The 21,798-nt window shown below is 43.0% G+C and overlaps 1 pseudogene; it reads left to right on the top strand.

Annotated features, from left to right (window-relative positions):
- Positions 1-6,225: 6,225 nt before the first annotated feature.
- On the top strand, positions 6,226-10,114 carry LOC144239202 (aspartate aminotransferase, mitochondrial-like; annotated as a pseudogene).
- The last annotated feature ends 11,684 nt before the right edge of the window (positions 10,115-21,798 follow it).

Here is a 21,798-nt window from a genome sequence, read left to right as displayed (position 1 = left end):
TTTAATTCTCTTATCCCTGTCAAGGGTGGCCATAAATTACATTTCTTATAAAACATTCACTGATTCAGGCCCGTTTCTGAATCAGAGCAGCCTACTCTTTAATTAGGAAACATGAAGGCAGTTTTATAGTAGTTTCAAATTTCTCAGTCTTTTGGCTCCTTTTAGTCTGTGCTTCTCGAACAGAAAATAAAAAGTTGCTATGCCCTTTGACTAACTATTGTCAGTGTTTCAAACCAAACAAAGAATCTATAAATGTTTGAAAGTTATTCAATCCTGGAAACTATTTTTTCCTATTGTTTTTTTTCCTAGCTACAAATATGTTTCTTATTTTGAATGTCAATAGACTTATTTCCTGGCTTTGGCATGGTAAATAGATACATGTTCCAGAAATCATCCATTTTTTGAGATAACAAAATTAGTATCACTTTAGGAAGGAAGATAAACACCCTACACAAAGAATGTGCTTATTCTGAACTTGAAGCTCGATTGAAAGAAACTTGCATATTGGTGTCAGTCTGAACTTGATAGTGGTGTAAACCTCCTGCCTCCTGTACAGCTATCATTAGTCCTGAGCAATTACTGGAAAATGGTTCATTGGCCGATGGAAATTTTCTCGAGAACAGTCATGTTCCAGTGTCCTTGCATCTGGATGCGAAATCAGATGCCAAAGCAGGTCTGTTAGGTTTGTTGGCTTCCATAGTCTCATCATATCCATTTGCATTATGAGAGTTACACAGATCTTATTTATTGTAGGAAGTTATGTAAGTTTATTCAAACCGCTAATTAATCAGCTTTATGAAAACATCTGGAGTTATTACTACTACCACCCAGAGTTGGCAGTTATTGAAAGAAGGATTTGTGTAGATTATTTCAGAGCCTCCTGTTCTGGCATTCAAATAAAGGTTTAATTAGAAGTACAGGTAAATGTTTAACTACAGACATTTTTATATCTTTAGAGTCTCTACAATCACACAGAGTTTCATATGTACCTCTGACTCAGGGAGTGACGTTTGGTTCATGTGTACAACCAGGCATCATCATCTGGCTGTGGCCCTGATAACCATTAGTTACTAAATGAAAGGGAAAGCTCTATTCCTGTGCTTTACACTCATAGTCCCTCTAATACCAGATGTGTGGGTTTTTTCTCATACTGACCCGTCCTCTGACGCCAGCCAGGTGTCCTGCAATTCAGTTCAGCTCTGATACTGTCTACTTGGGGTTAGCAGAAGACTCCACAGGTTAAGAGCTCAGTTTCACAAGACTAACCCAGATGCCCGTTTCGAGTAGTGTGTCCCCAGGTCATCCACACTTCTTTCCAACTTGCACAAAACAAATCCGGGGTTCCAGTGGCCCCCTCCTCAGGTTCAATGATTTGCTATTATGTCTCATGATATCATAGTACCCAGAGGAACACTTACATTTATCAGTTTATTATGTAATAAAGAATATGATAAAGGATACGAATGAACGGCCACATGAAGAGATACATAGGATGGTCCAGAAGGGTCCCAAGCACAGGACTTTCTGTCTGCTGCATTCTCCCAGCACATGGATATGTTTGCTAACTCAGGAGCTCTGGAGCACTTTAGGGATTTTTATGGAGGCTTCATCCTGTAGATTTAATTAATCATTAACTCATTTTCTGGCCCTGCTCCCCTCCCTTGAGAATGTGGTTACTCTGGTAACCACCCTCTCTGGTAAGCCACCCAGAGTCTTCTCAGTTGAACCAAAGGCACTCCTATCATCCAGGAAGTGCCAGGAACTGGGGTCCAAGTCCATTTTCCATGGTTTCCGTTATACTCGGTCAACCAAGGACAGGAAGCAGATGATCCTCCTTCTGATGTATCATCAGGTCAAGAGAGCTCCATGCTACATCACAATGCCTACACCACTCACCTGACTTCAATTCATTACACAGGCATTTTATCATCTCACATCATCGCAAGAAGAAGGGTAGGGGCAGCACAATTAAGATATTTTGAGGGGGAGACACCACATTCATGTAACTTTTATTATAGTATATTGTAATAATTGTATAGTGTAAATATTGTATACTTTTTCTTTTTTATTATTAGTTGCTTTGTTAATCTCTCAACATGCCTAATTTATAAGTTAAACTTTATTATAGGCACGTGTGAATAGGATAAAACATGGTATATATAGGGCTTGATACTAGCTGCAGCTGCAGACATCCATTGAGGGTCTTGGAATACATCCTTCACAGGTGGGGGCCGGGGTGGGGGGGGATTGCTACTGTGCTAAAATTCAAGACAGAATTCAAGTACTTATTTTACATTTTAAAACCTAACTTATTCCTTTCTTAAGAGAAGTCTAATTTATTCCCTGTCTTGTCTTTCATTCTGTGGAGCTCTTCTATTAAGTGAGAAGGAAAACACAAAGGTACTAATCAGAGTGACTATTCAAGGCAGGATTGGAAGTAAATAGCTCCATATGCCAAGTCACACAAAAAAAAACCTAAGCGTATTGTCCCTTATCTGTCTACCGACTGTGACAACCATAGAAGTCATTTGAAAACCTGAAACATTTATGGGATCCATGATTTCAGAAGTAGAGTAAGAAAAAAGGTGAAGAAAAGAGGCAGCTGAGGATAGACATGAGATTTCCCTTCCCAGGAAGGAACGTATTCCAGCTTGAGACTTCCTGTACCCCAAATACCGAATACTTCACTTTGTGTTGCTACCTTTGTTTACTTCTAAAAACCAGAAATATGTTTAAAACATAAGATTAAGTGTGGAATGGGTATTGCTTATTCACACGTAAGATGGAATCAATTCAGTCAGATAGCCTTCCGCCTACATCTGCAGAGCCGGGAAGGAGCAGAATGTTCGGGCAGGGGTGGAGGGGAGGCAAGATGAGTCTTCATCACAGAATTTTCTTCTGTAGTTGGCTTCCTGGGGCAGGTGGGACTGGCTTCAGTCTATGGGTTGGGATGCGGCTAAGGAATGAGGCATCTCTTTCCCGGTTGCTGGTTGCTGCACTGTGTACAGACAGGTAAATATTGAAGGTCAAGTCCATGGAGGAAAGCAAGGTCAGAGCCAAAATAAACATTCTACACTGGGTCAGCAATCCTGGGGGTCAGAGAACAAGTAGAAACTAAGGTAAGGCACCAAATGGGTTAGAAAAACAAACAAAGGGTGCCTGGGTCATGATCTGAATGTTCATGAGTTTGAGCACCATGTTGGCCCGTTTGGGATTCTCTCTCTCCCTCTCTCTCTCTGCCCCTCCCCTGCTCATACACACACACACTCTCTCAGAATAAATAAACTTTACAAAAGGTAAAAGAAAAAGAAAAACAATCAAAAAGAGGCAAACTGCTGAGTAAGAGTATCAGGCGGCACCCAAAGAGGCAGCTATTTGAGGTCATGCTGCCTGTGTTTAGAAGGATTTAGTTCAAAACTAACCCCAAAACCACCACCACCACTACCACCACCGCCAGGCTTTCTCCTGTAGGGTTTTTCCTGGATTTGCCTGGTAGAAGGCTCTGAAAAAGTCTGAAGCTTACATTTTGAAGCTGGAAGGGCGTTCCCACTGTCCCAGAGGATAAGTTACTGGAGCTCTTGTTGGGGTCTGGTGTCCAGGATGAGGTGTTGAGGGTGGTCTGGGGTCTGTAGGGGCACCATGGGGATGTTTGCAGAAGGAAGATGGAAACAGAAAGCTCGCAGGGCCCAAGTGGACTTCTAGTTTCTGAAGGGTAGGGTCTATAAGATTCTGGAGGAAAGCCAGGCATCTTTAGGGATGGACAGCTATCATATGACTTTGGACCCTTGACATACAACACGGTTTTCTAGAGATCTTTCTAGGTGTCGCACTCCCTCCTGCCCCCAGGGACTTGTCAACTGCCAGGCCTATTGTTATAGAATGGATGTTGTTGGGAAAGGAGTTGAGGTGGATGCACTAGTTATTTGGCTTCTGTAGAGCTACAGACACTTTGGCATTGCCCTTTGATCAGGTTACTGTGGACTAACTATGTAAGTCAAGCACAGTAATGGGACTTCATGTGTGACTCTCATGGAATGCTTCCCACATTCTATAGCAGACCCTCCCCAGCATCCATGACCCCTTTCTTCTCTCCACCCTCACCCAGCCACGTGCCCTAGGAGAAGTCACTCTGTGCTCAGCACGAGGCTGGCTGTTTTGCCTGAGGATGCTCCTATTCCTTTTGATGGTTTCTGTTTTAGGAATGAGCACCTGCCCCAGTTGTGGCCAACAGAGGTCCTGGCAGTGTATCCTCACTCCTACGAGAGCCGTGGAGAGAAAGTTCTTTTCTTTCTCTAGTCCATGATGAACTTTAGTCTAATTCTTGGAATCTTGCTACTTGCCTGAGGTTGATGCTTGCAGAAGGAGGCGGCATGAACCAAGAGAATCACAGAGAAATGCAACCAGCGTTCTGATATACTGTCCCTTCTATGAGATAATAGATCCCCTTATTGTTTAATCTGGTGTAAGGGAGGTTTCTGCTTGTTGCTGTCAAAGCATCCTGTTGTTATAATAATGAAGGCAGGCGTGTTTTCTCCCTCTGCTACAGATTGAAGAGGTTCGGTGATGCTTCCAAAGTAGTACAGCAACTTAGCTGTACAGGATTTGAACCCAGTGTGGCCCAGCTCCTAAGCCTGTTTCCTTAACATGCACAATTTGGAGTCCCTGGTTGACACAGTTAATCTGACTCTTGTTCAGAAAAGCACGGACCATGGACATGCATGCAGAGGGTTCCCAATCCAGGTGGCTGACACCTTGTGAGTGTGCTCGTCCTGGGGTCCATCTGGTAAGCATGGTGCTCTTGGAGTCCAGGACGTTCGTGGGAGAACCAGGGACTTAGGTAAGAACAAAAGAGGACTTCACATGGAAGAATAGGAATTTTCTGTGTTACATAAAGACTCCTATTCATGCTTCATGAGTGACCTTAAATGCCATTTCCTCAGTGAGGGTTTCCTAATCCCAGGTTTGGTGGATCATTGTATTCTATGCTCTCATAAGACCCTAAACTTCTTGTACTTGCCCCAGTTATAATTAGGTAATTGTTTGATGTCTATCTTCCCTGCAGACTATAAATTCCTTAATCCTCAGTGCTTCCTTTCCTCTGAGCCCACCCCCACCCAGCCATTTATTTGGTTTTCACACCAGGTGACATGAGTGCCTCTGTCCAAACAGACAGGACATCTCTAGGGAATGGGGTGGTTCTGCGAACAGAGCTGCACATGGGCAGGGGAGTGGGTCTGAGGCCAGGCTGCAGGGGAAGGTGAGAGGCCTGGGGGTCTAGAGAGAGCACCCCACTGTGACAGAGTGTAGAAAGGAAATGAAAGGAAACCAGAGATAAACTTCATCTATTGCAAAATTTTAGCTAGAAATCTACATGTAGGAAAAAAGCATTGTACAATCATCAACACACACACACACACACACACACACACACACACACACACGTGGAAGGGACCTGAACTAATTCTCTTGTTACTACAGTGAAGTTACATAAGATTTTCTGGACTGGTTTGAAAACTTAGCTGTCATTTGTACTTTATTTCTTATTGGAGCACCCTTTGGGGTACTTTGAGAGTACCCCAAAACTAACTACTACAGATGAACTTTTGGTAAAACATAATTATTGCTTTGTATTAAAGTGATTTTTTTTGTTGTTAGTGGTGGAGGGTGGAGGTGGTGGTGATTTTGGCTCCTTCTAAAGCCAAGTCCGATGCCTGGACCTACTAGGTGATCAGTAAATACATGTTTAATATAGGAAGGAAACTGATCACTGATTATACTTGATTTCTATGCAGAAGGTAAGCAGGAAGAAGTGGGTTTATTTTAGCAAAGTGCATAAAACTAAGGATATTTCTACAAAGGCAATTCCATTCAACCAATATGGGCTGAAAAAAAAAAAAAAAAAAGAGAAGAGCTTAGAGAATGTCAAGGCTGTTGGGGGCAAAGAGGAGGTATAAGAATGATGTATGCCCAGGCCAGTTTGGGACCCTCTGTTTTTTAGCTTGTTCATCATTACCAAGTATTTATTCAGCACATGCTCGTAGCACATGACAGGGAACTGTGGTGTGCATAAAGAGGCATAATACACAGCTCCTGCAGGAAGGAAACACCACAGTCACACTGGCCTTCTAAAGTCATGATACGATCGCATTATTCGCCTGCTTAAAGACATCCACCTGTGGCCCTCTACTCTGTCCTGCATCTACCCATTGCCTTCTCACCCCCACCATGTCCCTGCTGCACTCACACCCCAGCCGCATCCTGTCCAGGGTCGCTGCCACCGTCCACCCAGACTCGCTGCCCTGGCTTCTGCCAGAGCCAGCTCATGATGGACCCATGTGGAGATGGGGGCCCCAGATCCCATTGTGGGAGTCACAGAAGCTCTTGAGAGAGATAGCAAGTGGGGCACCTGGGTGGCTCAGTCAGTGAAACGTCCGACTTTGGCTCAGGTCAAGATCTCATGGTTCGTGGGTATGAGCCCCATGTCAGGCTCTATGCTGACAGCTAGCTCAGAGCCTTGAGCCTGTTTTAGGATTCTGTATATCTCTCTCTCTCACCCTCCCCTGCTCACGCTGTCTCTCTGTGACACTCAAAAATAAATAAAAAACATAGAAAAAAATTTTAAAAAGATAGCAAGAGCAAAAAGATGAATCTGGGGGGCACCTGGGTGGCTCAGTTGGTTAAGCATTCGACTTCAGCTCAGGTCATGATCTCGCAGTTTATGAGTTTGAGCCCCACGTCGGGCTCTGTGCTGACAGCTCTGTGTCTCTCTCTCTCTCTGCCTCTCCCCTGCTAATGCCCTGTCTCTCTGTCTCTGTCTCTCTGTTTCTCTCTCTCAAAAATAAAATAAAACATTAAAAAAAATTAGGATGAATCTGAGAGTTGGTGCCCACAGGGATGATAATGGAGCCTTATGTGCTCCCTCGTGTCCAGAAGGCAGAGGCCCAGAATGCTGCAAAAAATTTGGACAAAGGATACCTGCCCGTCACAGCACTTGCTGAATTTTGTTAAGGCGTCTGCAGATCTAACCCTGGGTGAGAACAACCACGTGTTGAAAAGTAGCTGCTATGTCACCATGCAGACCGTTTCTAGAACTGCGGGACTTGAGGATTGGAGCCAGTTTTCTGCAAAGATGTTTTAAGTTCACCCAAGATGTCTTTCTGTCCACACTATCCTGGGGAAATCACCTACCCCTCTTCATGGATGCTGGCCTGCAGCTACATGGTTATTGATACTATGACCCTAAGGCGTGTGGCCCTGACTTCACAGGCGCTATAGAAGCCATTTCAAAAATGCCACAGCAAAGTGTTCTTCTCCTTCATGCCTGTGCCCACAGTCCCAAGGGAGCGGACCCTCACCCTGAGCAGTGGAAGGCAATTGCAACAATGACAAAGAAAAACAATCTCTTTGCATTCTTTAACATGACCTACCAAGGCTTTGCCCGTGGTCATAGCAATAAGGATGCCGGGCTGTACGCCCCTTCATCAAACAGGGCATTAATGTTTGTCTCTGCCAATCTTATGCCAAGAACATGGGCTGATACGGTGAGCATGTAAGAGCCTTCACAGTGGTTGGCAAAGACGCCGATGAAGCCAAAAGGGTGGAGTCACAGTTGAAGATCTCGATCCATCCCATGTATTCCAACCCTCCAATCACTGGGGCCCAGATTGCCTCAACCATCCTGACCAGCCCTGACCTGCAGAAACAACGGTTGCAGGAAGTAAAGGCATGGCCGACTGCATCATTAGCCTGTGGACCCAGCTGGTCTCCAACCACAAGGAAGAGGGCTCCTCCCACACCCGGTGGCACATCACTGACCAGAAGGCATGTTTTGTTTCACAGGACTAAAGCCTGAATCGGTGGAGAGGCTGACCAAGGAGTTCTCATCTACATGACAAAGGATGGCCGCGTATCTGTGGCAGGGGTAGCCTCAGGCAACATGGACTACCTTGTCTACGCCCTTCGCCCTTCGCTAGGTCACCAAGTAATTTCCTTGGTGAGAGGGAAATTACTTCCTGTTTACAGCATCTGCTATTGTGGATTCACACGGAAGAAGAAAGAGTGGATGGGGGTGAGCAGGTCATTTCTTTCCACCATAGTACTTAACACTCAACCATTGAATATGTTTCTCAGAAAACCTGTAGTGAGATAGGGCAGAGATATCTGTGGCTGGTGTCTGAAACTTTGTGGCTCAAAACCAAACTCCTGCTCATCTTTTAGCTGTTCCAAGAGTGTACATGTACAAGAAAGACATAGTCCCCCCCAAAACCTGTTGTTCATGAAATTGCAATATTTCAGAAGCTTTAATTGGAGCACCTTATGGTGCTGGGAGCACCTCTGTGGATCTCATGTACGTGCATGAGAATAGCATGCACAGGAGGTGTTGTGGGAAGATCTCATTCTAACATGAGCCGTCAGCCCCGTGTGTGCCCTCCCGTGATTGAGCAAACTTAACAACAGACCTCGTTCCAGAAATCACGTTACAAGAAAACCAGCAAGTCTGCAGCAAGGAAAAGATGCTGTTTCCTGTGTTATTTAAGAAAAAAACCCCACTCTTCTTTTTAGTACTTCCAGGCATTTTAATGTTCCTCTCTTCTCCTTTTTCATTGCTCTTCTTTTCCTTAGGTGCCGAGACCTAAAACTAGCCTAGATTTTCACCCTATTCTACTGCTTGGTTGACCATCAACCCCATCCTATAGGATAAACTTATTTGAAGAATAAAGAACACAATTTAGTGCTCATCCCACACCCTCATCTTCCTCATCAGACAACAGCAGAGAGTAGGTCACTGCACTTGATTTCAGCATCGTCTTCAATGATTGTCTCAGTGATGTTGGGATGTCGCCTCTGCCCAGTTGGACGCCTGACTTCATTCGGCGAGGTCGTGAAGTCTCCTATCTCACACATGAGTGGGTGATGCCAGGAAGAACCAGGAAAGAGGCTATCTGGGCTTTGGGTTCAACGTTTGTGTGCTGTGAGCTGGGCTCAGGCTCCACTCTTTGGAAAGATAACCACCACCTACTCCAATCAGGTAGACTTACTGCAGCCTGCTCTGTCTGTTAAAATAGAACTACTGTGGGGGCGCCCGGGTGGCTCAGTTGGTTGGCTGTCAGACTCTTGATTTCGGCTTAGGTCATGATCTCACATTCCATGAGAGTGAGCCCCACATCGGGCTCTGCGCTGGCAGTGTGGAGCCTGACGGGATTCTCTCTCTGTCTCTGCCCCTCCCCTCCTTGTGTGCTCTTCCTCTCTCTCAAAAAGAAATANGGTGGGGGTGGGGGGTCGGGGGAAAGGCATCTTAGTTCCCATAGGATAAAGAGAACAGTCTCCAGCCTGTGTGCTCTTCCTAAGTCACCAGGCTTTCCTCAAGGTGCTCTCCCTCCAGCTCTCTGCCCTTCAACCCTACGTGTCTTTCCATCCTTTGCTGGACTCTCCTGTCCACACAGTTTTGTCTGCCTGAGGTGACCTCACTGTCCCCTAGCTAATGCCTACTCAGCCTTCAGAGGTCAGATCAAACTTCACTTATTCAAGAACACCTTTCCAAATCCCCTGGAATGGGCCTGGTTGCCCTGCCATCTTCTCTCATGCAAACTCTATGTCCCTTTAAAAGTACTTATCCAGAGAGTAATTAAGTAAATGGGCAAATACGTGTTTAATGTCTGTCTCTCCCCTAGATTCAAACTTGAGGAAAATAAGCATGATTCTCTTATCCTTCTCTGATCTCTTATCCAGGTCCCAAAATAGTGCATTGTATGTTTTGTTGAGGGAATGAATGAATGTTCAGCACAGTTATCTCCTTATAACTCTCCTACTCAGGCTTCTATTGTGGGCTTCTCATACTCTGTCCATGCCACAAAAATCAGAGTTCTTTAGGGTTCTGTCCTGAATCCTTATTTTTCCTTTTTTTCCCCAGCCTTCCAGTGAGATCCCAGGGCAGCATCCTTATATTCATCATTCTTGCCAAGATCTCTGTAGAATTCCCTACCTTCAAAACAACTGCCTCCCAGACGTCGTCACGTTGACCTCATCCAGGTATCTACACTTCCATGTTGATGCAGGCCTTGTTGTGAAAGCCTCATCTTTGTGTTTTTGGAGCAAAAACATGAACTCCAGCTGACCAGTAGAGGGCAGTAACAGTTATCTCTCCTCATTTTAGTCTGAACAGTTTTGTTCCTGACATTAGCCATTAGTCTAAAATGTGCTTATTGTATTTACATTTAGTATATAGTTACTTTTATGAGCGTTCTTTATTCCATTATCTCCCATAAATGCAGAATAGAAATAGGGGCACTTGGATGGCTCAGTCAGTTGAGTGTCTGACTTTGGCTCAGGTCATCATGGGTTCGAACCCCGCAACAGGCTCTGTGCTGACAGGTTGGAGCCTGGAGCCTGTTTTGGATTCTGTGTCTCCCTCTCTCTCTGCCTTCCCTTGCTTGCCCTCTGTTTCTCTATCAAAAATAAACATTTAAAATTTAAAAACATAATAAAGGTCTTAGAAGAATAGTATGGAATGACAACACATTGGAGGACCAGAGCCATAAACATCTCCTAGCCATTGGAACCTACATGGGGGGGAGAGTGAGGGGGAGGCCTTATGAACAGCTTTTTATGACCTGGTTGGTTGTATGCATATATGGCCACCCACCTTCTCTCCTTGGATGCCTATGCTTGCTGCTTTTCCCACTTAAGTGGAATCTATTTCCTCTCACCTTGAATCTGGCCTGACCTTGCAACTTATTTCACGTGTTTTCAGTTCTGTCCATGTCATACTGCAACAGAAATGACATTCGGGGTGTTCTGAGCCCAGGATTTGAGAGACTGGCAGCTTTGGCTTGCTCTCTCTCTCTCAGGAGCCAGCTGCCATGTAAAAAGCCCAACTACATGGAGATCGACGTGCCGTTAAGCAGCTGGAGCCAGCAGTGTGGACGGATCATAGGGAGGAGAGCCAAGACACCTGGCTGGTGCCCCAGCCCATCAGCTAATGGAAGGCAGACCCACGAACAACTCCAGGCACGACCATCGGGAAAACCACCGGGCAGCCTGCAGAATCATGAAATTATAAGAAACTGCTTTTGTTTTAAGCCTGAAAGTTTAGGGGTCGTTCATTTCGCATTTCTGTATAACAAGTGTGAGAACAGAAACAAAAACAGATGCCTCTAAGAGATTTCATGGGAAGGTTGGCAAAAATCCAAAAGTGAGGTAACAAAGGTAAGAAGAAAAAATTCTGCTAGAACTGAAAATGGAATGGGCTCCATTGTCACTGGTGAGATGAGACAGATGACCACGGCTACGGGCTCTTGGAAGGGATTCCGCTCGGGTGTAGGACACTAGCGTAGATCAGTGGTTTTCAAACTATTTCAGTGATGGAACTCCAATAGACAGAAGTGATAAAATACTCTTTTATCAGAAAATTATTTTGAAGTTTAAAGTATCCCTTTCACTTGTTAAAAGGGCCATCCATGGGATCAATAAATGAATTTTAGTGAAAACAAACTGTAATGGCAGCTATACTTAGAGCCTCGCTATCCACTTCATTTCTATATGTGGTTTTGAATGCGCCACATCTAGGAAATTCTAATTAACCTAGAAGTACGTGGAGAGGAACTTAAGTTCAGGGATTTTGCCCCAAAGCAGAGGAAAACATCCCAGGACATGCTAGGTGCTCAATTAACACTTCTGAAATGTGTGAAAAAGGAGGAGGCTTCTGGAATGGAGTTCCTGGTCAGGTGCCTTTCTCCTGAAATGACCATTTCCATGGCAGATAGCAGTGATGAAGCTTTCTCCAGCTGCCGTGGTCCCGAGCCGATTTTCTTCACTCATTTGCTTAGTTCTAGAGCCATCTAATGGAGCAGCCCCCACCTTTTTAAAATCTATTTGAGGTGTAAGGAACTCTCAGCCTCGCTTCTCTGCTTCTTTACCAGGAAGGTCGGCTTCCAGGCAGTGGGGGGCAGCACCTTGATCAGCCTGTTGTTCTTCCTCCAACTTTGCCATTTTATCCCCCAAACTGCACTTTATGCCTCTTCCCAAAACAGAGAACTTCATTAATTTATTTTCACGAATTCAGACTGAATCTCATTCATTTTAGTTGTGGGTGCTTAGGTGTCAAACACAAATCAATGGCCTTACTGCTACAGCTTTGTGTGCTCATCATCNGAACCGTGAGATCATGACCCAAGCGAAAGTCGGATGCTTAACCAACTAAGCCACCCAGGCGCCCCGGGACAATACTAATTCTAAGCAGCACACGATTATCAGGTCCCTGTTCTGTGGAAGGATGGTGACGCTGTTCACAAATGGAGGCGGTGGGTTCTTTATGCTGTGCCCGGCCTCAGCCTGTGAAACCTGGATAGGAATTGCTTTGGGGTCACTGTAGCCGCCTTGATATTTTTAGCTGAAGCTATTTTTACTGAGGATGTTCTGTCTGCGTCCTGTGATGTAAAATGGCTCCACTGATGAAACATATTTCTCCCCTTCCCCTGGCCCTTGCCAAGACTTNNNNGGATGGGGGGGTAGGAAGGAAGAAAATTCAAGAGACAGCAGCTACAAGCATAATGACCTCCAGCAGATGGCTAAGAGAAGGTCCTTCCGGGCCAAGTCAGAGGTTCAATGATCTTGGAGGAGGTTTCCTGGAATCGTTTGCTTTGTCAATCCATCTGCCCTCCCCCGGCCCCCCACGGCACTGTGTGCATTATCTCCTTTAAAGGCCGGCTCAGTCGGTTAAGCGTCCGACTTCGGCTCAGGTCAGATCTCACAGGTCGTGGGTTCGAGCCCCGCATCAGGCTCTGTGCTGACAGCTCAGAGCCTGGAGCCTGCTGCAGATTCTGTGTCTCCCTCTCTCTCTGCCCCTCCCCCACTCATGCTCTGTCTCTCTGTCTCAAAAATAAATAAACTATTAAAAAAAAGTATTCTCAATAGTGCCGTTTTGCTTGTCCTCAATCTATGGTTTGCCAGGTGAATCCTAGTTCAGATAGCACCTTAATATCAAAGCACTTGAAACTCAAAACTAACAGTATGACTCCTATAATCTGCATGAACAGTTATCTGTGATTCATTAAGTGCTTAATCTTTTTGAAGGTTTGTCTGTTTCCTTGTTCATGTTTGGTCCTTGAAAACAAGTAAAATTACACGCAATTTTTGTTTGATGGGTAGAGTTTTAAAAAACTCCCTATACATACAACACTGGATCTTCTCTCTTTAGATTATAAGCATGTGATCTTTGCACACACACCCCGCCCCCACTGGGGTCCCTCTCTGGAGGCTCCTCAGTTCCCCAGCCCGGGCCACAGGTGCCTCCATGGTCCCTGCCTCTGGCAACGACCAGGGAGACCTGTTCAGTCACACCCTTCCTTCTTCCTCTTCTCTTCTTCCTCCTCCCAACAGAAGATCACACCCCCCTCCCTCTACTGCCTCAACTCTGCCAATTCTTTTTGTAAGACACTCCTTTCTCTAACTGTTCTTTTTACCTTGACTTATTCTACCCTGTCAGACAAGAGAGTATCTATCGCCACCCTGTCCCTACTACCTTTCTAAAGTAAGCAGGGAAAAGCCTTAACTTACAGATGAAGAGTGGAAAAATAGCAACTGTGGGAAAAAAAAATCCATGTATTTTCACAAGCAATTATGTGACAATAAATAGTGCCACTGATCCTTTTTTTTTTTTATGTCTATTTTTGAGAGAGAGAGAGAGACAGAACACAGGCAGGGGAGGGGTAGAGAGAGAGGGAGACACAGAATCTGAAGCAGGATCCAGGCTCTGAGCTGTCAGCACAGAGCCTGACACGGGGCTTGAACCCACAAACTGTGAGATCATGACCTAAGCTGAAGTCGGATACTTAACCAACTGAGCCACCCAGGCGCCCCTGCTGTTAATCTTTAAAACCCAGAAATGTCCTTCAGAATCAGCTCAGTCTTTATCCATCTCCTCAGTCTCCCGAGGAGAAAAGCAACTCCTTTTTGATTGCCAACAGAGTTTACACTTAAAAAAATTACTCAATAGTTTCTTTCATTTTCATATTTAAAAATCCCTGGTAATACAATGGTATTTTTCTTACTGCTTTTGTTTGTCAATAGCTAGCATTTTAACTACACAGTAGATAAAGGGGAAACTCATATCAAAGACCAGCCTGCAAATTCTTAAAACATTGTTTCCATGGAGAACTGTGTCCTGAGGTCCAGAAAATCCAATTGAAAACATACTTTTTGAACACAGTGGTTGCAATGTGGGTAACAGTCCATAGTGATTAGTCTTTGTATTCAGAAAAATTGGTTGTGCTGCTAATTCCTAACTTTCTTCTTGTGTGGCCATTTCATAAGGGTAATTTACTCTATCTGGCTTAGCCTCTTTGCTTTACTTAATACTCTCTTTTAGATTTGAAACAATTTTTCTACACTCAGCTGCCTACTCCCTCAGTTGCACACACAGGTGCAAAAATCATATCAAATAGTCAGAAACTTGGAAGATTGAACCTTATGAGATAGCCATTTTATTCTGCCATATGATCACACATTATTTAAAAAAAGAAAGTCACAGGCATAAAGCAAATTCCTTTCTCTTCTACTACAGCCTGGATTTTTGGTATTCAATGTTTCTGAGTAATATGCATTACTAATTATTAATACATTAATTTACTTTATGCTTAATTTATATGATTATCATATAATTTTATTATATTAATGTGCATATTTGTATACATAATCATATATGTACTTGACTATATATCTTATTTTTATTTGTGCTTTTTCTCTTCTGTGTTATAAATGGGAGAACTAATACAATTTCTCTATAGGTGAATAAAGATCCCTTTTGTCATTTCCAAAATAATTTATGAAATTGTATGCCAGTCTGCTGAGAGGCTGGAGAGAGAGACAACCCAGCTGGTTCCACGAAGCCTAGGTGAGTGCTTCTGACCCAAATTCTAACGTGCTCAGCCAAGAGCGCAAATACCAGAAAGTAAGCTGAGCTAAAAGCTGGGAAAGTAGGTCTAAGGCCCGCCGCCCATGAAGAAGACTGGGAGAAAATCAGGAGCTGAGGGTCAGAATTGGAAAGGAGACTGTGAGGGGGGCTTCGGGGAGGTAGGAATTCAATTCTTGGAGATAAAATGCCAATGCCTGCATCCTGGGGCCATTTAAAGAGACCAGAGACCTTGAGTTTTGCCCAGGAACTCAAACTTGGTTTAACATTTTAAAATTGACCAATGTAAGTAAATATACCAACAATCTAAGTAAGAGAAAACATATGGTCATCTCAGCAGATAGAAAGAAGCATTGACAAATTCATCCCTCCAGCCATGGTAAAGGTTTCACGAAACTCAGAAGAGGTCATGTCATCAACCAGACACAGTGTATGCGTGAGAAACCTACATCTAACCTTTCACTTAATAGTAAAGGACAAAGCAGAAATGTATGTTTAACCAGATATATTCAGTACTGTACGGGAGGTTCTAGCCAGTGCAATAAGGAAAAAAGAGAAATAAAAGGTATTCAGATTTGAAAGGAAGAAGTGAAATCTGTCAATTCACTAATGACATGCCTGTGTTGGAAACCCACAAAAATGTGTTTATTACTAATATGTGCATTTAGCAAAGTTGCTAAAATCAGTTCTGTCCCCATACACTAGCAACAATTGGAGATTGAAATTTAAAAAATTTTTTATTTATGAAAAAATTTTAAATACCACTTATTATACTAACAAAAATATGAAACATTTTGGGATTCATCCTTGAGAAGGCGTAGAAGATCAGTTAATTGAACATGTCAAAATATTGTTAAGAGAAAGTAAACATCTAGATAAATGGAGATATATACCATGTTCATGGGTCAGATGACTCACTAGTATTGCCCATGAGGATAGTGGTGCATGTATAGTAATAGTTCAGAGTGTCAGTTATCCCAAAATTGCTCCATAGATTCAATGCAGTCCAGTGGGCTTTTTTTTGTAGAAATTACTAAGCTGCTTATATACTTTATAAGGAAATACAAAATATCTAGAATAATTAAAAAAAAACTTTGTAAAGGACAAAGTTGGATGACCTAACACTATTTGACTTCAAGGCATATTGTAAAGCTAGAGCAATGAATACAGTATAGTATATAACAATAAACAAAACAATCAATGGAAAAGAATAGAATCTAGAGATAGATCCACACATATGGTCATTTGTTTTTTTTCAAATTTTCAAATGGAAAGGGCAGTTCAGTGGAGAAAGAACAGTCTTTTCAACCAATGGTGCTAGAAAACTATATCCATATGAAAGAAAACTCAACCTTGATTTGTATCTAACATATATGTAAATTAACTCAAAATTTATGATAAATTTAATATAATGTAATATAAAATGATAACTGTAAAACTCCTAGAAGAAAAAACAGGAGAGAAAATATTTGTGACCATGGGTTAGGCAAAGATTTTTTGAGATAAACAACAAATAAATGAAAAATTGATAAAGTGCACACTATCAAAAATGATTTATACTCTTCAAGAAAGCTAAGATAATGAAAAGATAAACCATAGCATCCAGAATATGTGAAGAATCTCAAAAGCACGATTATAAGAAAAATAACCCAGTTTAAAATTGGGCAAAAGATTTGAATGGACCAAAGAAGAAATACGAATGGCAGATGTACAGGTGAAATGATACTCAGTATTATCAATCACCAGATGAATGGATAAGCAAATGACTGTGCATCCATATAATAGAATAGTACTCTGCAAAACACTGAAACAAACTAGTGATACAGGCAGCAACAGGGTTGAATCCCTAAATGAACATGCCAAGTAAAAGAAGTTGGATCCATGCACAAAGAACACTTCACGTGTGATTCCATTTACCTAAAATGCTAGACTGCAAATTATAATGACAGCAAGCAGATCAGCGATTGCCTGGTGTGTGGGGAAGAGCTGGGGGAAAGGCATGAGAAAACATTTGGAGCTGATGAATACGTTCCCTATCCTGATTGTGGTGATAGCTTCATGAGTGTACACATGTGGCAAAATTTATGAAATTCTATAATTTAAAATGTGTTTTAATGTTTATTTTTGAGAGAGGGACAGAGGGACTCTTGAAAATTGAAGTTATTGTTATGGCTTTGTAGGGGGAAATCTTATATTCTACTTCCTGTAAGTAGTCAAGGGGTTAGCCCTATAGAGCCAGAGTACATTTNAGGTGCGTGTACCTTGGAGGGAGGTGGGGTGTCTGGTACATGAGACTCCTCTGGCTTATCTCATTAGATCCTTTGAGGAAAACTCACAAATTCTCAAGTTGGAATACTTCCAGTGAAACTGAAAATCGTCTCTTAATCCAAAGCAGTGTTTAACATCCATGAATGAGATTTGGGGCAGATTCCAAGGGCTGCTTAAAGTTAAGGAATTATTGAAGCGAGGGAACTATATGACATATACAATCATATGATTCATACAATACATATATACACAGCGTGTATAACACAGTGTATGTATGTGTCCCCTCCCACCAGGACTACATTTTCCTACATAAAATATTCCTGCAGTCACTTTTTCTTGAGAAGAACTTTTCAGAGCACCCGTGAAATTATTTTGTGAACTGTCTATCCTCTGACCATTTATCATTTGGGGTTTTCCCATGTTTTTGGTCCTTTTGTGTGAGTTTTTTTTTTTTTCAAAATCAAGAAGTCTGGTAGAGTTAACTCTGATGCATTTTAATGCCATTCTTCATTGTTAGTCATTCTCAGAAAATTATAAATATTTCATGTTGGGTATTGCCAAATGTTACGCATCATGGTTCTACATGAATAATCTTTTGCTGATAATTGCTAGCGAGGCTTATGGGCTTCTGACTTGCTAGAGTTCATGGAGATTTATTGACTTAGAGCTAATTAAATTGTTGCCTGCTGCTTTTGAAATTCTGCCAGAGGAACATGCCTGTCATTAGCGCAGCCTTTGTGCAGGAAGCCTGACTTGGATTGAGACACAGACATTTTCCCTTAAGTGCTTGCTGGGGATGGGGGTGGGGAGATGGGATGGCTTCACAGGGATTACGGTTGTATAAAAAACTGTAACAATGGGCACTGTTTTGCAGTTTCTTGTTTGCGTGTTTACTTTTGGTTTTCTGAGATTTTCAAACTCTATGCTTAAACTTGCTATCTTTCCAGAATTTCTCTTCAAATAGGGATTCTGCTTGGTGATCACCCTGATTCTTTGAATGTATAATTTTTAGGAAAATTTTTATTTAAAATTTTTTTTAAAGTTTATGTATTTCGAGAGATAGAGACAGCACAAGTAGGGGAGTAAGAGATAGAGGGAGACACAGAATCCCAAGCAGGCTCCACACTGTCAGTGCAGAGCCCAATGAGGGGCTTGAACTCATGAACCATGGGATCATGACCTGAGCTGAAACCAAGAGTAGTCTGCTTACCTGACTGTGCCACTGAGGTGCCCCTTAGGAAAAAAATTTAAAACTGATATATTTTGCTGCAAGATTGCAAATGCATGAATAACTGGGGATAACTAGAGAATTTGTGAATACATGAATAATTTGTGAATATGTGAATAATTTGGGATAAAGCAAAATATATAGGTTTTCGATTTAGGGTATGACTAAAGAAGCATTAGGAGTAGAATTAACCATCCTTTGTGATCGCGTTAGACCTGTGATGTCCCTTCACATCAAGTCTTTCGGACTAGAACCCATCAAAAAGCCCAGCTGTGGCCTAGCACACAATGGCCTTCTGCCACCACCCAGTGGTGTGGCCTCATTGTCGGTTGTGTGTCACTTACTCTCCCTGCCTCAGTTTCCTCCTCCAGGAAATGGTGACAGTAATTGTACTATCCTGTAAGGTTGTTGTGAAGATTGAGACATCACTTATTCACAGGCTTTAAGATGAGCAGCAAATGTTGGTTGGTATTGTTTATTTTTATTTTCATCATTATAATTCTAGTAATAAAACACATATATGCCGAGCTTGGGCATTTAAGTTTTCCCATCTGCCATTTCATTTGACCTCTACCAGATGTAATTCAGTTTTGTATTATTTTTATGATTCTATTTTAGAAATAAGGAAACTGAGATTCAAAAGGTCAAGAGTTTTTTTTTGAGAGTCCAACCACTACTAAGTGTTAAAACTCACATCGAGCCCTGCTCACTCCAGTCTTCCCCAGTTATTTACCACGTCGCTGGACTTTTCCCTTAGTGTCACTGAAATTCAGCTAAATTTCCTCCAATTTAGCACTGGAGGAAATGCCAGCAAACATTTAATCTGACTCCTTAATTGTAGAGATGGGGAAAATGAGCCCCCCCCCAAAAAAAGTGAAGATTTGCCCAAGGTCACGTACTTTGTGGAGAAGACCCAGATTGCTTGATTATCATCTAAAAGCCTTTTGCCACAACCATTATCATGTACTAGAAAGTCCAGTAAAGCACTGAGGGTGGTGGTGGTAACATTCCCACAGGAAGAAGGTTTCCTTTCAGCAGTTTGAGAACTTGAATATCATTACTGTCCTGCAGTCTAACTGTTGTGGGATTGCCGTACAAGGCAAATAACATCCTTCCCATCAATGAGTTCTGGTCATACGCAGAGGATCCCTTTAACTCCTGCTTTGTAGCACTTTGGTTTTGTTTCCTAGTAATCACTCCCTTTTCCCAGGGGAAACAAGGGTCCCGTGGTGGCCCCCCTGCCTCGCTGTGCTTATGCTCATGTTGAGCGCCCCCTCGGCCTATGAGGTGTGGTTACAACGCAATGCGGTCAGTCTTCTCATGCAGCTTCTGGAAGCAGAGGAAGGAATACGGACGTATTGGAGCACATGTCATCTTGTGGGCTCGGTGGGACCAAGCGCATGCGGTTTAGTGGTAGCAGCTCGCTCATGCCTGTTACAACAAAGGAGAAAGATCATATTTTGTGGGAAGTCGGCGCTCAAAGCCTGGCCCTGTGTTATGGGAACTAGAGGGAGGAGGTAATTTCAAGATTGGAAATCTGTCTATCGTGATGGCTGAAGGGGTGGTAGAGTGGCTCATGGGAATAGAAACATTTCTAGAAAGGGCTTTCTCTCCCAGGTCCTTACCAGACCTGTCTGTCCTCTGATGCAGGGAACCTGCGGTGTTCTGAAAGACTGCCCCTGCCTTTCACACATGACCGATCTTTCCCACCTGGGAGCCTTCACACGTGCTCTCTTTTCACCTGTCACCCTCCTTCCATGCCTCGTTGCTTCTCATGCTCATCAAAAATGTTCTTCCTTGACCACTGTATCTAAGATCGGTCACCCAGACCTGTCCTTCTTCATATCCTATTTGATTCTTTTACAGCGCTGGTCACAATTTTAAATTACTTATTTATTGTTGCAATAAATATCCTCTCCCTCCAGCTCGAGTTTAAGATCCACGAAGCTAGGTGACATTCACCTCGTGAATTCAGTGCCTAGAAGATGCTTAGTAAACATGTGCTGAATGAATGTGGTTGGTTTGGCCAATTAGATGGATAATCGAGGTCCTTTCTGAGGGTTAAACTGAAGTAGCACATTCAGGGAAAACAAATTTGAGATGATACCAGGGTGTGACCGCAAACTAGCAACTGATGGTTTCAAAACAGCAAATTTGTTAATGAACACCTAGGAGGTGCCATCCCAGTGTCAGAAGTAGCCTAACCTTTAAAATCAAAGTACAAGTGGCATAAAGCTACTCCACGTGCTGTGATTTCTCGGAGTCCCTCCAACTCTCTTGGGGTTTGGGCAGGGGACCCTGGTTCTTGGTCACCTCTGGATCACCTTTCGTTTTTGCGGAGTTGTGTAGTTTGTGGGGATCTGTACGGCACACGCTGCCCTTCCCTTTGCCCTCTGCTCCCACAAACACACAATGCTCTCCTCTCTTCCAATGTCAAATTCCTGCTCCGTCTTTCTGTAGCAGCTCAGCTCTTTCCTGCCAAGTCGTGTCTTAGAAATTTTACCATAAATTCTAAGCTACTTTTCAAGGTGTTTTCTCAGGCAAAAACGGTTCTATTCCTAAGAGCAATTCTGAGGCTGTTAACATAATTTGTTGTCTCACCTTGCTGCATTCAAGTTCATGTGGGTATGAGCAGCAGAGTCCAAATGAAACCAAGAGAAGCAGATTCAGGAATTATTGTAAGGATGGTGTGGTTTCTACTAGAACTCAAGGAAGAACTGAATGATCAGGACTCGGGAAGTTATCTCATAATAAAAACAAGTCGTTTCTGGGGCACCGGGGTGGCCCAATTGGTTAAGCACCTGACTCTTGGTTTCAGCTCAGGTCATGATCTCACAGTCTGTGGGACTGAGCCCCGCATCAGGCTCTGGGCCTACTTCAGATTCTCTGTCTCCTTCTCTCTCTGCCCTTTCCCTGACTGATCTCTCTTTCTTTCTCAAAATAAATAAACATTAAACATTAAAAAACAAACAAACAAGCAGTTTCGGAGGATCATAGACAATTCCCACAAAAGGAGAAATCTATGAGCTGACCAGACACTCCCAGAAATGTCTACGGTGTGCCCTGCTGAGTATATAAGGTCTCTGTCCATTCCAGGTGGGTCCCTGATAATAGCATACTTCATGGTATGCACACGACTTTTACATATAACCATTTTCAGATTTTTAAAAAACATAATCATTGTTTCCCTTGGGGGGAAAAATGAAAAAAAAAAAAAAAGAACTCCTTTACCATTCAAGTGAGATGTGGATGAGGAAAAAAAAATAAATCACTTTTATTTTTTAGAGAGAGAGAGAGGTGCATGCACAAGTGGGGGAAGCGGGGAGAGAATCCTAAGAGGCTCCATGCTCAGCACAGAGCCTGATGCGGGGCTCAATCCCATGACCCTGGGATC

The sequence above is a fragment of the Crocuta crocuta genome, unplaced genomic scaffold (assembly GCF_008692635.1).
Source record: "Crocuta crocuta isolate KB4526 unplaced genomic scaffold, BGI_CrCroc_1.0 scaffold140, whole genome shotgun sequence".
NCBI classification, from domain to species: domain Eukaryota; kingdom Metazoa; phylum Chordata; class Mammalia; order Carnivora; family Hyaenidae; genus Crocuta; species Crocuta crocuta.
This window is presented reverse-complemented; position numbering and strand designations above follow the sequence as displayed.